Here is a 15,651-nt window from a genome sequence, read left to right as displayed (position 1 = left end):
AGAAAGAACAAAGTAGGTGGCATCGCACTTCCTGTATGTTACAAGGCTACAATAATCAAGACTTTTGTACTGGCAATAACAATAACAATAACAAACAGACATGCAGGCCAATGGAAGAGAATTGAGGGCCTAGAAATAGCCCGTCCATATATGGTGAACAAGTATTTGATGAGGGAGCCAAGAGTACTCAGTAGAGAAAGACACTCTCTTCAATAAATGGAGCTGGGAAGATTTAAGATTTCATTAGAAAAGAATGAAACTAAAACTGTATCTTACACCACCCACCAAAATTAACTAAAAAATGATTAAACTAGAATGTGAGACCTTAAAATCATAACACTCCTAGAAGAAAACAGGGGCAAAGCCTCTTGACGTTGGTCTTGTCAGGGATTTTTTGGATGTGACACCAAAACCACAGACTAAAATGCTTCTGCACAGCAAAGGAAGCAACACAAATGAAAGGCAACCTATAGATTGGGGAGAAATATTTGCAAATGATGTATCTGATAAGGGGCTAATATCCAAAATATATAAGGACCTCATACAACTCAATAATAAAAAAATGTATGTTTATATGTGTGTGTATATATATATGTATAAATATATGTGTGTTATATATATACACACATATTTTGATTAAAAGTGAGCACAGGTACCCTGGCTGGTGTGGCTCAGTGGGTTGAGTGCCAGTCTGTGAGCCAAATGGTTGCCAGTTGGATTCCCAGTCAGGGCACAAGCCTGGGTTAGGGGCCAGCTCCCCAGCTGGGGGCATGAAAGAGACAACCACACATTGATATTTCTCTCCCTCTCTTTCTCCTTCCCTTCCCCTCTCTCAGAAAATAAACAAATAAAATCTTTTTTAAAAAAAACAGCAGAGGAACTAAGTAGACATTTTTTTGCAAAGAAGGTATTCAAATGGCCAAGATGTACATGGAAAGGTGGTCATCACTAATCATCAGGAAAATGCAAATCCAAACCTCAATGAAATATCTCACACCTGTTAAAATGGCTATTATTGAAAAGGCAATAAATAACAATTGCTGCTGAGGATGCAAAGGGAAGGAAAGCCTTTTACACTGTGGGAAAATGAATTGGTACAGCACTATAGAAAACAGTATGGGGATTCCTCAAAAATTAAAAATAGAGCTACCACAAGATTCAGTAAGCCCACTTATGGATATATGGCTGAAGAAAATGAAATCACTGTCCCAAAGACATGTAAATGTCCTATGTTCATTGCAACTTCATTTATAATAACCGAGGCATGGAACTCACCAAAGTGTCTATCAGTACATGAATGGATAAGATTGATATATGTTTAGAATGGAATATTACTCAGCCATGAAAAAGAAGAAAATCCTGCCATTTGCAACAACATGGTTTGACCTTGACAGCATCATGTTAAGGGAAATAGAGGACAAATACTGTATGATCTTACTTGTAGGTGGAAACCAAACTGAGAAACTGAGGAGTGATTGGTAGTTGCCAGAAGCACGTGGTAGGGGTTGGGGGAATTGAGTGAAGGTCAAAAGGTACAAACTTCCAGGTTTGATGTAATGTATAGTGTGATGACTATAGTTAATAAACACTGAATTGTATATTTGAAAGTTGCTAAAAGAGTATATATTAAAATTTCTCATCACAAGAAAAAAATTTGACTATGGATGTTAACTTACTGTGTTGATCATTTCATAATATATACAGATACCAAATTTGATGTTGTACACCTTAAACTCACACAAGAGTTGCATGTCAATTAATCTAAATAAAACGGGAAGAAAGCGGTTCCCGTTTTCTGTGCTGCCAGTGGCATAAGGAGCGACCGTGTGGCCTGAGCTCCCAGTCGTTCAGCCTGTGCCTCAGCTTTGCCCCCTCGTCGCTGTGGGTTTTGGCATCTCACAGCCACAGTCAGGTGACACTGCACACCTGTCAGAATGGCCAACATTTTAAATAATCATCACAGCACCTACTGTCCTTGTTTCTTTTAGGCTTTTCTTTTTGAATATGTACTAGCCACCGTTGCTTGTACTACAATTTTATTAGGGAGTGCCCTTAAATAGTTTCCCAACTGTTTTTTTTTTTTACATTTTATTTATTTTTGGAGAGAGGGGAAGGAAGGGAAAAAGAGAGGGAGAGAAACAATGTGCAAGAGAGACATGAATCAGTTGCCCCTTGTGCGCCCCCACTGGGGACCTGGCCCACAAGCCAGGCATGTGCCCTGAATGGAATCAAACCGGCGACCATTCAGTTCATGGGTCGTCACTGAATCCACTGAGTCACACCAGCCAGGGATTATAATATATAAACCCTGTTTATATATAATATATAGTTATATTATATAATATATAAAAACTGTCTATAATGTATAACGCCATCATAAAAATCAGAAAGAATAATCTTGTCTCAATTTTTGGAACACAGATTTTTAGTGTTTTTGTTCACCTGTCTTCTTTCTTTCTTTCAATTCTTCATCGATTTGCTCTATAAATCTAATAACCCTCTTTAAACTTTATTTACTAAATTCATATTCTTTTGTGTTCTTTGTGGATGACTTTTCCCCAATTAGATTGGTCAGCAAAAGCCCTTCACAGCTGGTATCATCGTTCTTCGATGTCTGTAACTTTTAATTTCATATTCATCACCATATTTTTTCACCCAGAACTTTAAAATTCAAACTATATTTCTCTAGTTTTGATAATGCGGAAAATATTTTCTAGCAAATACTGCAGGAAAGGTAGTTGGGGGACTCATTCCCTGAAAACGTATGACCACCACGTGAGCCTCAGGTGCCGTAGAAGAATGGCAGCATCGTAGTTGGGGTGCGGATGAGTTCGTCTGGAGACAAGCGGTGTGATCCTCGCCTGATCCCGCCTGATCCCGCCGAGCAGGAAGATCAAAGGTGGCTTCCAGGAAACGGCTTTGCTTTGAGGACACTGTCCTCCTCATATCAAGCCAGTCATAATTTTCTAGGACCTATCCTCCCCCCATGGCTTAGTGAGAGAAGAGAATATCTATGGAAATGCTGTACAATTCGAGGATTCCATGAAGCTGGAAGTGACCTCTCTCTGGCCTGTCCAGTGAGGCAGACATTAGCCACACAAGATAATGGAGACCTTGAAATGTGGCAGGTGTAACTGAGGTACTGGCTGTTTACTATAATTTTAATTAGTTTAAATTAAATAGCATCGTGCAGTAGATAGTACGTTAGACAGCGAAGCGGGATTGATGGGACCGGCAAGGGTTTTGGATTTGTAGAAATGTGGACTCAAATCCAGGGGCTGCGACTTCCTACTTTTGTGATCTTGGGCTAGTTATTTAGCTTCTGAGTTCCAATTTTTTCCAATGAATGGGGTCTAAATTAATAACTACCTTTAAGGGTTATTATAGGAATTGCAGAAAAACTACAGTATCAGGTTCATGCATGGTGGATAGTAGATGCTTGATACATGATAGCTATTGTTAATATTATCTAGTGTGTATTTCTGCCTCTGTAGTAATTTTACTGTGAGATTAGGTACTTTAGAGCCATCCAGCTGAGGACCCTGCCTTGAGGTCTGGTGATCGGAAGTGACCCTGCCCACAAGGGCACCAGTGCGAGGACCGACTGTCCTTCAGGGAGCTGGACGTGGGATTAAAACATAACACTTATCAGAACTGAGCCTCGAAGACCAGGCTTAGGTCAGTGGACCAAAGGCCCCAGACTTTGTAGACGGCAGCTGAGCACCTGAGGCTGAAAAAAACTCCAGGAAGCAGGGTGGGGAGAGGGACAGCTGGATCTGAAGACAATGAACAGATATTTTGAATAAATAAGGAAAGGGAAGAAAATATTTCTGAATAAAAGAAGTTAGCCCTGCCTGGTGTAGCTCAGTGGATTGAGCACGCCTGTGAAGCAAAGGGTTGTTAGTTCGATTCCCAGTCAGGGCACATGCCTGGGTTGCAGGCCAGGTTCCCAGTAGGGGATACATGAGAGGCAGCCACACATTGATGTTTCTCTCTCTTTCTCCTTCCCTTCCCCTCTCTCTAAAAATAAATAAATAAAACATTTTTTAAAAAAGGAGTCAATAAAGTTCCAGAATGGGATTTATGGGACAGTGAATAAGGCCATCTGGCTAGAGTATTTAAAAAAAAAACACACACACAATTAGAAAAGGGGCAAGGAGCAGATTGTGGAGGCACTGAGTATCCGGCTCTGAGGTGTGGATAAGAGCACGGTGCACTCAGAAAGCACTTCTGGCCCGATGACTACTCACCGGCAGTGTGCTGAGGGCCAAGGTTCAGTCGTTGTTTCACGAAGCCCCTTCAAGGCCAGAGTAGGAATTTGGGTGAACTTAGATTCACGGAGACCAATCCCGGATCCCTGAAGTTGCAGGGACACAGGGCAGAGGCTTAGCCAGGTGGGCCTATTAGACCCTAGGTGGCTCAGGTAAGGTCACTGCTAGGAATTCCCAGTCAGTGCCAGGCACAGACAGTGGGAGTCCAGGGGCAAGAAGGATTCGAGGCTGAGGGACACTTGGTGTTGGTCTGTAAAGTGGAGTTCAAGAGCAATGCTGACAGCCACAGAGAGGAAGTATGTGGAGACCAAAGTAGGGTCTTATCCAGAGGGTTCCGGGGAATTAGAACAGGCATGGAGGGCTAAGACAAGGGTTTGTTTAGATGAACTGGGGCAGGAGAGTTGGCAGTGAGATCCCAGGTGCTGGGAAAGACGTGAAGGCAATTTCTGGAAAGGGATGGGGACAGGGGACAGAACTGTCAGTGTTAGGTGTGGTCACCCCAGGGGAGGCAGTGTGAGCGATGTGGGGAGCAGGAGGCTGGAGCCATTTCTACACACGCTGCCTCAGTGGGAAACCAGGGCAGGACGCACTCTCCACGTGGGGACTTAGCTGTGGGACCTGGGGACTTAGCAGCAGCCAGGAAAGGAGATGGGCTCAGTAGAGATGTGAAATTCTGGGTCTCAGCTGGTCCTCATTTCCCTGCTGACTATTCACCTTTCAGACTCTGGTCTCCCTGTTCTAGTCGGACTAGTGCAACTGCAGGTAACACCTGCCTCAGTGTCCCCAACCTGCCTCCTACCCTGAGAAGGCATGGCGCTCCTCTGGCTTTCCAGGTTATTCTAGGCTATTAATCAGGCCAGGCTAACTCCATCTTGTTTCCACGCTTCCCCATTTCCACCCAGCTAGATTCTGCTGCCTGGGTCACGGAGCTCAAACAGGGGCCGCTGGCTGATGAGGCCTGGGCCAGTCTGTCCTGCCTGCCTGGGTCGTAGGAGCAGTGGATGGGAAGCTGCATCTTGTTCATGAAGTCCACTTCAGCTACAACGTGAATCTCAGAATCAGGTCTGAAACCCCAGCTGGCAACGTGCTTATTTCAGACAATTTGCAAAGAAACCAGATCTCCACCAGCTAGAAAAGCTGTGCTCTCGGGTGGTGCAGAAGTATGTGCGCTATGAACAGTGAGATGAGAACAGCAGTGAGTAATCAAGAGTTCTTCCATAGGTTTTTTATTGGGGAGATTTGAGGTAACCTTCATGAATTTTTCTAAGAAGCCGCAGTGAAGCCTGAAAACATCTGCTGGCTTTGAGGGGTAATGGAGACCCTCCCTTATCCCCTGGGTTGGGTGGGGAATGTGTGTAAGTGTGTTTGGTTTGGGATTTGTCAGTCTGGAAAGCCTCAGGCTCTGGGCAGCTCAGACCAGGCAGATTTCCCCCACCTGCCAGAAATTCAGTGGGGCAAGGGGGGCGGGGGCGGGGAGGCAGAGTGTTTCCCCTCTCCAGCCCAGTCCTGCACCTCCACACTCCCCACACCCTGGAGCTGTGGCCTTTATTTCAAGTCTGGTCCCAGGGGGCTGAGTGGGGAATGAGGGCAGCTGATAAGCCTGACAGTATTGACTTTATGGGGAACATTCAATGAATTTACATCCTGCAACAAGGCTGCACTCTTATCTGCTGCCCACAGAGCATCCAAATCCTTGTCTAGGGGACCCACTGATGAGTTATGTCCTTAAACAAAGACCAGAGAATAAAGAGGAAAAGGGGAGTTGCACCCCATCTCTTTCTTTTCTCTAGTACCTGGTTCTGGTTCTGCCCTCTTCCAGCCCGCATTTCCAACTGCCCTCGGGTTTATTGGCTGGAAATAGGAGCACTCACAGCTCCAGGCCTACAAAGTCCAGGCCAAGCCAGCCTGGTGTTGAGAGCGCCAGCAGCTGGGCACACCCAGGGCTGTGCGTCCCTCTAATTGGTAACTATGGGGAGAAGAGCCTGCTCACTCGCAGCAGTCATGTGCCCTGCTTTCTGCTGCAATAGTCAACATTTGCTCTGGACAGGAATCCTGGCCGGTCCTCAGCACCAGGTGTCTCGGTGGGGAAATGTGTGTGCAGGTGGGTGTGTGGTTGTTACCAAGGGGCCCTGCGTCTGGAGGCTGGACATTCATGGTGAGAGGGAGCCTCACGAGGTGCTCAGGAGAAGCTTTTCTTCCCCCTCTTTGTCGTCTCCCTCATCCAGCTCTGGGTTCTGTTTGCTTCCAACAGCAGGAGGACATAGATGCCTCGTAGCAGTACAGGGCCCAGAGCAACTGGAAGGAGACAGGTGGGAGCCGCACCAATGAAAGCACCCTTTGGAGCTGATTAGAGGCACGTGTTCAGATTCCCCATCTAGCTTTTGGATAGAGTTTTGCTGGTCCTAAAAATAAAACAGTATATAGTGAGTAACAATAATTTTATTAGATACCTGTTCGCACCATTTTTAAGCATTTGCTCCAAATCACTAACTTGACATCCATGAACTCACTGAATCTTCACATGAACCCATAGAGTTGATACTATTTCCAATTCATGGCTGAGAAAATTGAGACCGGGAGATGTGACTTGCCCGGGGTGACAGCTGGTGCTAGAGCAGAGATTCATACACTAGTCTGTCCTCAGCCTCCTCCGCCAAGTCAAGGGTCTTCTCTCGGCTACCGCACCAAACTAACTCCCACTTGGTAGTTCTCAATACCTTATTCCACTTCATATGCAGCAAAGCAATGAGTTTTTATTATTCCCACTTTATAAGAAACCGGCTCTGTAGGGGATATTTTAATTAATTCTAGCAGCTTACGAAAAAAGTGGCCAATTTTTTTAATCCTCACTTGAGGATATGTTTATTGATTTGAGAGAGATGAAGGGAAGGAGGGAAAGAGGAGGAGAGGGTGAGAAACATCGATATGAGAAAGAAAAATGGATCTGTTGCCTCTTGTACGCATTCCAGCTGGGGACCACACAACCTAGGTATGTGCGCCGACCAGGAATCGGACCCACGATCTTTTGGTGTGCAGGACGACACTCTAAAACAACTGAACACCCAGCCAGGGCAAATAGTGGCCAATTTGACTGAGACAGTGACCAAGCAGCAGTCAACCTCTTCATTCATAAATCCCTCTACCTGCAAATCCAAGATCCTCATCGCTGTCTTATCCCAGGCAGGGCACAGAGTTAGACAGCAGAGAAAACAGGGGAAGGGAAGAAAGGGCATCCATGGACCGGTGCGGAGCAACCGTGCAGGAAACCTGCGCAATTCTGGTTTCAGACTGAGGACGGATCACTCTCCCTCACTTCTCCTTTACTGAAACAGGGCTCCTGACTTTCGGATCCACTTGAGCACCGGCCTGAGATGCCATGTTCACTGCTTCCTAATGGAAGGACATCTTGTACCTCAGCCAAGCAGCAAGCGTGGAGATCTCCCAAGCAAGTATAACTTTATTTCCAGAGTAAATACTGTTTCTCCTCCTTTGTCATCGGCAGTCCTTCTGTGCAGCTGAGGCGGGGGCTGCGGAGAGGGAAACACAGTGGAAAGCAGGTCTGTTTCCTCCTAAATCGCTATCATTTTTTTCTTTATTGTTCCTCTCTGTGTGTGTCCAGGCCCACAAAACCAGGATACATCAGACTGTGGCGTACAGACTGCAGCATCTCTTCTGTTGTGACTAGGGAATGGCCTCAGGGAAAGTAGAGAACTGACGATGAAACAGTCAAATCTCTCTTTCCTTCTGGAGGGAGACCCAAGCCGGCACTGCCATCAGTGCTCAGGTAGAGGTGTGGCCCATGCCCCTCCCAGATGCCCTGGTTTCCCCTATCACCTGCTTTCACCTGCAGCTGCTTGCTTTGTTAATTTGGGGAAAGAGAGAGAGGGGAGGCAGGAAAAGTCTCAAATAGGTAAACTAATCACTAAGTTGCTCTTCGGACCCTGTGAATGGACATTAACATCCATGAAAATGTACAGCCTCTGCCTGCGGCTGCGGAAAGATGTCTGTCTGAGAATCACTTGTAATCCAGCACAGCTGCATGTGCAGGTTTACACCTTCAGGCCTGTGTGGTGGGGTTGAACCTGTTTGGGAGCGATGTGTTGTTTTGTCAAGGATGGTAACTTGTTACATAACTTGATAATCAAGATATATAATTTCTCGTATTAACTGAGAAAACTGGGTGAAGTGCTAAATAATGGGGGCTGAGTGTTTGGCGCCCGCTCCAGAGTCGGTGTTTGATGCCCCCCCCAGGTCAAGCCATCTCCCCACATCCCTGCTCAGTCCCTTCCATACCGCAGCCAGAAAGCTCTTCTCTTGTCCTTACAAAACAATTACCAAAAACCCCTTCTCTTAGCCCTGGAAGCATTTGCCTCTCTGACAGAAAGCAGGACAGGCTGGAGGCAGCTGTTTGGAGACATGGAGCAGTGCTGTCTTGCATTCATTCAACAAATGTCCTACCAAGCAGCTTTGACATGTGGTGAGCTCAGTTTCCAGGATCTAGTGAACAGGGTAGTAGGCAAGCCAAGCAAGTAAGCAAAATGGATTTGTTTTGAAGGATTCAACATGGAGATGGGGTTTCTTAAAAAAACCAGAGTCAAAGAAATTTAAATTTACCAAATAAACTTTCCAGAAAGATAAAATCTCTGACCAAGGGTTGCACTCACACGCCTACACATTAGCTGTGAGAGAATGGACACACTCTGGCTGTGTCGTTCGGCTGGGTAGAGCTTCATCTGCTGCGTCAAGGTTGTGGTTCTGTCCCCGGTCAAGGCACATACAAAAATCAGCCAATGAATACACAAATAAGTGGAAAAACAAATTTGCACTCTCTTTCTCTTTCTAATCAATTTTTTAATGGGCCGTTTCATTTGGAAAATGCAAATCCGAAGTGATACAAAACAAAATGGAATTCATAACAAAAAACAAGGCAAAGAGGGATCATTTTCTATTGATATGGGGTACAGTTCTCTGAATTAACAAAACTTCCATGAGTTTTTGTGTCAAATGCAGTGCATCAAAGGGATAAGGATCCACAGCAAACACTCCTGGGAAAACCAAAAGGAAGCAACAGGCATGAAAAAGTACAGAGATGTATTCACACAACGCTAACAAGTCAAATAGACCAAAACTCCCAAGAATATAGAGGATCGAGTTAGTGGATATATATAGAAAACACTTGATTTTTGAAACAGAGGATATAGCTCTTTTTCTATTATTTACAGAACATTTACGAAAGTTGATCATACATTTTACCAAAGAGAGAAAATCTCAATAAGTCCTAAAGCAAAAATGTATGGGGCATATCTTTGACTACAGTGTGGTGCAATTAGAAGTTAATAGCAAATGGTTACCAAAAAATTACAAGAATAAGGTGATTAAAAAACACTTTCTAAAAAAAAAATTTAAATGAACAACTGATGTTAGATGCTAATGACGAAGATACTGCCCATGGAAACCCAGATGACAGTGAAGGCATCAGGAGAAAAATCATAGTTGAAAATGCTTTGCTTACTAAACAAGAAAGGATGAAGCTTAGTAAAATAGACGCTGAATCTAAGAACGGGAAGAGGAAAGAGAACAAAATAAACATAAGCAAATGAGAAGGAGCAGAGTTAATGGAGATACAGTAGAAATTAATGCATTAGAAAAACCATAAAAATGATGAATCACAGAGGTAGTTCTTTTCAAAAGAACAGTAAAATGTACAAGGTTCTGCAAAGCTCACCAAGAAGAGAGAGGTCATGAACACAGACCATGAAGTGCAAGGCAATAAAACAGATATAGAGACTTTATTTAAATCATTGAATAACTATCTGTAACACTTGACTGATGATTCAGAAAATGTCAAAGCAGTAAAATTGACTTATGAGATAGAACACTTGAAGGAACAAAACCTGCCTAGAAGGATTTACTGGCAAATTCTATTAACGACCGAGAACCAGCTAACTGGTGTGATGAATACATTGGTGGCTGCACCCACAATAGGTGGATAGAAGAAGGGATGGATCCGTGGGTGGATGGATGAGTGAGCAGAGACATCCGTGGCCCCAATATGCAGAACTGCAGATTGGGAAGGGGCTAAGAATGAGGAAGGAAGGGAACTTTAAGACTGGATGACTTTCAGCCAAATGACCTTGGCCCACGACCTTCTGGGCTGACAGAAATCTCTGAAAACCTCAGGTTTGGTTTTTCCCAAAGCTGACAGTGGCTGCACACAGGACTAGGGGCCAGTGCTCACAGGCTGACCCAGACAGATCAATTAAGCCAGTAAAAGCAGATCCCGACAATGCCCAAGCTCTCCGAGTGACCTGCCCTTCCCTCCCCAGCCCACCCTTCCCTCCCCAACACGCTCCCCCCTCCCCAGGAGCCTGCAGGTGCAGTCTCTCCAGGGGGCGGTGAGAGCCATGAATAGTAAGGGTTTTAGCTCAAGCACACAGAGGCATTTAGCTGCCCAAACCTAATCCCCCAATAATCGGATTATGTAAATTCCTACTTCAACCCCTTCCCCTGCAGGACCTGGCCCCTAAACTCTCCACACTGGGAGACCAGGACCAGAGAGGACCCATCACTCCCAACAATCACTACTAGTGGAGTGGTGCATCAAAATCATCCCCCCATTTCAGAACTTTTAAAACCAACACTCTTACGTAAGGTTTGAAAAGAAAACAAACGTCAACTCTGGTTCCCGTGTGCCAACATCACTGTGCACCTTTCTCTGCAGTTCTGGCCCTGCCTCTCAGTCCTGGTCCAATTGTACGCAGATACCATTTTATACTTATTATTTCACTTAGCATGTGATCTTGCCGCCCAGTTGCCACAATTCTTTTTTACAGCTGTAGACAATGCCATTAAGAGAATATACTACCTCATAGGTTTTTGACGAAGAAGGGAGGTAATGTAGGTTCTCGGTTTAAATCCTAGCCAGGGCTCTGTCAGAATCTCGGGGCAGTAGGGCAGGGTGGGGACGCATGGGCACGGTGAGGCAGCACTGCCCCCCATGGCTCCCGGAGAAGACAGAAGGGAAGACAGAAGGACGGAGGACGAAGCGGCCATGTTTACTGCACAGATCAGGTTATAAAGGCCCCTTGCGTGCCTATGTACAAACTGCCCAATTCTCTCCAACCTACCCACCAATCCCTTCTTTGCTCTGCCACCAGAATGAGCTTTAAAACTCGTACATGTAAGTACTCCTGTGTTCGAGGCACACAGTTGCCTTCCCGTGGACGGCCCTCTCCCCGAGGCCTACACGTGATTCCCAGTTAGCCTCTCCCTCCCAGCCTTGGGTTCCGTGCCTCACACGGCCCCACGCTGGCCCTCCTCCAGCACCTGCCTGCTGCCGTGGCCCACATTCTGGACCACACTCTGGGTATCTGGGACCCCGAAATGTAGACTGAACTCAGGGGATTCAGGATCTCTGAATTTCCGCCCCGATGCCGTGTTCAGGGCCTGCACAGTGCTCTTCCTTAGGTCTCTGTGGGCTGGGAGTCCGCACCCTATACATGTTCCCTTTGTGGGGAAGGACAGAACTGGAGGGTAGGGGGAAATGTGGCTGGGGATGGATCAGGATTCCGCATTCGTACCCTTGTCCCAAGTCCTGAAAATGTCAGACAGGGCAGCCCTGCCTCACGGCCCAGTATAAACGCCGTCCCTCCCACCAGCAGTCTCTGACCCTCCAGCTACCAGCTTTGCCTCTGTAATTCCTATGTCATGCCCCCTGGGGCTCAGGACTGTCTGTCTCATATTTGGTCAGTTTTGTCATGTCCTCTCCCTCCCAAAGGCTGTGAACTCCTTGAAAGCAGATACGGTTTTCTTCACCTCCTGCAATTCTTGCAACAGCCTCTGTACTGGTCACAAGAACTGTATTCACCCTTCTTTTGAGAAAAGGGACAAACACTTCCAAAGTCTCAGGTGTGTCTGACAGCCTGGATTTATTCCTCACTCATGTTACGTGAGGGTTGTGGTTGGCTATGGGTGTGCTCCACGGGTTCCAGGCCCAAGGAGCAGCCCCACACAGGATGTTCTCATACCTGAGCCCAGGCAGCAACTGCCTGTACATGTGAGTCAGGTCTGCTCATGGTTCATTGTTCCCATTTTAGAGATGAGGAAACTGAGGTAGGCAGCAGTTACGTAATTCTCCTGGGAGCACACAGTGGGTAGACTGGGGATTTCAATCTGTGTGTGCAGCTCCGGAGTCCTTTGTTCCCATCTACTAAGCTGTGATGTATTTGTGAATTGATTGTGTCAAACCCTACACTGGGTCATTCAGACAGGGTGATGCCTAGAAATTCATTACTAATTCATTCATTAATCAACCAGCCCAATTCACTAGGGCTGGGGAAAAGACAGCAAGATAAATAAATATTATAAAATATCACTAAGGATGTTGAGTGACAAGGGGAAGAATAAAGCAGGGCAGGGGGGTGAAGAGTGTTTGTGGGTATGAAGGTGTAAGTTCAGGTGTTGTGGTCAGAGAAAGAACTTTCACTGCGGAGGTCATTGGAGCAAAGACCTGAAGAATGGCAGCTCCTTGAGGGCAGGGATCTGTGTCTGTTTTGTTTGAAGTTGTGTTCTCACTGCCCAAGTCAGGCACTGGCTCCTGGCAGGCATTCAGTAAGAATCTGTGGAATGAGTGAAAGGAGATGTTGGGGAGCATTATGTAGATAACTTGGGGGAAGAGGGCTGCAGGCAGGGAAAACAGTGCAAAGGCCCTGAGGCAGGACCGTGTCTGATGTGTTTCTAAAACAACAGAGGTCAGAGAGGATGGAGCTGGGTAGACCCAAGGAGAAAAGGAACGGACAGTTCAGGTAAAGGGCATCTCCAGAGCCACCTGAAGACCTGAGTTTAACTCTGAAGGCTTCGGGTTGGAAGACTTCAAATGGAAACACCCAAAGATTTGCGGCAGCAAGTGATGGAATCTAACTTGAGTTTTTATAGGATCACTCTGAGTGATGTTGGAGAACAGACGAAAAGAAGCAAGTGCAGGAGCAGAAAGGTCACTGAAGTAATCACTGCTCTGGGCCTTGGAAACTGACGAGCACATCCTGGAATGTGTCCAGCGCACTGATGAAAGTCATTGTGCGTCTTCATGTCTTTTGGTACTTAGTAAAAACGCCAGTTTCAGATCCTTCTCCCCCACCTCCGCACCCCGCAAAAACCTCATCCGATGGGTCTGGACTGTGGGTGTCCAGATCTGCCTCCCCTCACCCTTGTTTCTGAAGCAAGTGGTTCTCGTCTGTTTGCCCACTTTGGAGAGGGTTGGTAAGCTGCACGCAGGTGGGTGGCAGGACCCCTCCTGCCCTCAAGCCTTACACAAAGCAGGGTTCTCCTTCCGCCTCTGCCTCCTTGCTAGGGCGCAGAGAGGGCTGGTCCGAGGAAGCCAGGGAAGGGAGGGGGGGCACGGGGAGTGGGCTGGGGCCGGCTGGAGTCCGGGGCGGGAAGGGGCCCCTGCGGGCCTCACTAACAAAGAGAGGTGTCCTATAAAGGCTGCTGCGGCCGGCGTCTAAAGCGAGGGTGTAACACAACGGACTGCTAGCAGCTCCGGGCTTTGGAGAGGAGGTGCGTTGACTCCGGGGGAAAGTTGGCGAAGCCGGGGCCAGGCTCGTGGGCCAGAGGGTCTTCCGCGCAGCCCCGGAGCCGGAGCCGCATTCGCCCGGGAGGGCAGGAGTCAACTCGGTGAGAAGACTTGGGGGCTTTTGGCTGGGCAGGGGCGGTGGCGCAACTCCGGGGAGCCTGACGGGTTCCCTGGCGCGTGTTGGCGGGGCCGCTTCGATTTGATGCGCGATGCCAGGGACACTCCGGAGCACTTTGAGAGCCCTTTAGGAGCTCCTGCGTGTAGGTGAGCGACTCCCGGACACCTGGCAGGTGCGAAACTTGAGAACGGGCTGCTTTCCTGGACGCCTGAACTACTTATTTACAAGGCACGGCACTGCAGGGGGGGAGCAGTTTGTAAAAAGAAATAGGGAAAAGTCGGGAACCGAGGAGGGCAAGGGAGCAGGCTGGGCGGGGATGGCGGAGAGGGGTCGGTGCTAAGCGCAGCTTGGAACAGGTGCTCTCCCAGTGTCCACCCAAAGGCTGTTGTCCACAGTAAATAAACTTATTTAGAACATCCATGTGCAGAGTTATCTCACGACGATGGTAACCTGCATAATCATATGTATTTTGATTTTTATATTACATATAGAGGATATATATAATGTATATGTACCTACCACACTGGGTACTAATGGGGAATGAGATTGGTAAAGGAACCTGTTTCATTTTTCACTTTATGAACTTGTGTACTGCTTGGTTATTTTTAATTACATGAACATGTATTACTTCTACAACATGTCCAAAGGCAAAGCCGTGCCGGGTGTGGAAGGTTAGGCATCTCCCACTAATGCAGCGAGAGACACCACCCTCCCTTTCCGCTTTCTGGAGAGTGTTCTTACTTACTTTCAAGTGAAAGATGGAAAAAGAGACAAATGCACATCACCAAAATGCAGGAAGGGAAATGTGAGGTCCAAGAAAAAAGAGCTGCGTGGGTCTGAAGGCCTGGACAGGCCACCAGAAGTGTGTTGTCCTGTGTCCGAGTTGCATGACCTGGGCTGTGTGTCCAGGAGCCGCCAGCATGAAAAAGCAGCTGCTCCTACTGGGGACATTAGTCACCTTGTCTGGGGGTATAATTGTCATTCTTTTCTTTAGTAACCTATTACTTTCCGTGGCGTCAATGAAAACAGAGGTTTGTATTCCTATCCGGGGTAGTGACACCCACCCGCCCAGGGGTATCTAGATAGAATTCCAGGGTTCCATACCTGTAGTTGGGAAAAAGTTACCTCTCTATTTCCACTAACATTTAATCTAAACTTAGCCTTTCCTTTATTTATGGACGTGGGTGATAAACTACAGTGGTAGGAGCAGTCCTGGTGACTTTTGTCACCAATAAAAATCACAGATACTTTCATGATACAGATGTTGCAAATATTTTCGAAAAAATCACGTACATATCACTATGTGGAGATTATGGTAACAAATGTAATGTGTTAAAAAATGAAGCCCATGTATTACTGTGTGTACTTTAAAAATTATTTTTAATGACCATTACATATACTTGGTTACTTTGTGTGTCTATGTATTTTAATTAATGCACTTAAAATCATTATTTTGAGAAGAGAACCAGGGGCTTTTTACTTTACGTATTCGAAACCTCTGTTCTGAGATGGAATCCCTCCCCAGGTATCCGCAGACTGCCAGAAGGGCCCCGGGCACAGAGAAGGAGGGGACCCTGGGTCAGCAGGAGTCAGCAGTGCCGCAGATGCATAAATACCCAGGCTTGGGACACAGGCTCTGCCACCAGCTCCCTGGTGCGACCCGTGACAAAATGCTCCGCTCCTGTTCTGAC

This window comes from Artibeus jamaicensis, unplaced genomic scaffold, assembly GCF_021234435.1.
Source record: "Artibeus jamaicensis isolate MK-2021 breed Jamaican fruit bat unplaced genomic scaffold, CSHL_Jam_final scaffold_1964, whole genome shotgun sequence".
In the NCBI taxonomy this organism is placed as follows: domain Eukaryota; kingdom Metazoa; phylum Chordata; class Mammalia; order Chiroptera; family Phyllostomidae; genus Artibeus; species Artibeus jamaicensis.
This window is presented reverse-complemented; position numbering follows the sequence as displayed.